This window comes from Chrysochloris asiatica, unplaced genomic scaffold (genome assembly GCF_000296735.1).
Source record: "Chrysochloris asiatica unplaced genomic scaffold, ChrAsi1.0 scaffold00216, whole genome shotgun sequence".
Lineage (NCBI taxonomy): Eukaryota > Metazoa > Chordata > Mammalia > Afrosoricida > Chrysochloridae > Chrysochloris > Chrysochloris asiatica.
In genome coordinates this window covers 1444345-1445408 of record NW_006408734.1, presented here as the reverse complement: position 1 = coordinate 1445408, position 1064 = coordinate 1444345, and the positions used below count along the sequence as shown (strand labels likewise).

Here is a 1064-nt window from a genome sequence, read left to right as displayed (position 1 = left end):
GGCCAACCTTCATCTCTCATACTTTGGACACATTGTTAGGAGGGACCAGTCGCTGTAGAAGGATATCATGTTTGGTAAGGTGGAGGGTCAGAGAAGGTGAGGAAGACCCCAGCATGATGGATTGGTAAAGTGACAGCTTTACCAGTACCCTTTACTGGAACCCTTGAATGCATTCAAGTGTGGAAACAATTGTGAGGTTGGCCCAGGATCGGACAGTGTTTTGTTCTGTTGTGCATAGGGTGGCTATAAGTTGGTACCAACTCAATAGCACCTAACAATAGCAATAAAGATTTACGGCCTCTGAAACCCTATGCAGGGTTGCTATAAATCAGAATTGACTCCATGGCATTTACCACAACCATAGGGTTTCTGAAGCTGTAAATCTTTATGGGAGCAGAAAGCCTCATCCTTTCCCCCCTAAACTCATAAACATTACACTACCAGAGCTCCTTAGGAAAACCTATTGCATGTTCTCATTTTGCCCATTGACAGCCTTGCCATCTGCTTTTCTTCACTTAATCAGGACCTCCTGTAAATAGCCATGTCTAGGGGCCTGCGGTTGGCATTGATCTTGGAACCACCTACTCCTGTGTGGGTGTCTTCCACCATGGGAAAATGGAGATCATTGCAAATGATCAGGGCAACCCACCCCAAGCTATGCTGCTTTCACTGACCATGAATGTTTGATTGGTGATGCAGCAAAGAATCAAGTTGGGATGAATTCCACTAACACTGTTTTTGATGCCAAACATTTGATTGGAAGAAGATTTGATGGTACTATGTCCAGACTAATATGAAGCCTTGGCCCTTCATGGTGGCAAATGATTCAGATAGGCCCAAGTAGAATATAAGGGAGAGACCAAAATTTCTACCCAGAAGAAGTGTCCTCTGTGGTTTTAACAAAGGTAAAGGAAATTGCAGAAGCCTACCTTACAACAACAACAAGCCTCAAAATACTGTTGCCAATGTTGTTGTCAAGAGCCAATGATACTCAGGGAGGAAGTCCAAAGTGCATTGAAGGAATTGGCAAAGAACAAGGCACCAGGAATTGATGGAATCAAAAT

General features: G+C 43.7%; 1 pseudogene; it reads left to right on the top strand.

Annotated features, from left to right (window-relative positions):
• The window catches only part of LOC102810674, a 10973-nt pseudogene that overhangs the window by 2414 nt on the left and 7495 nt on the right, over positions 1-1064 (top strand).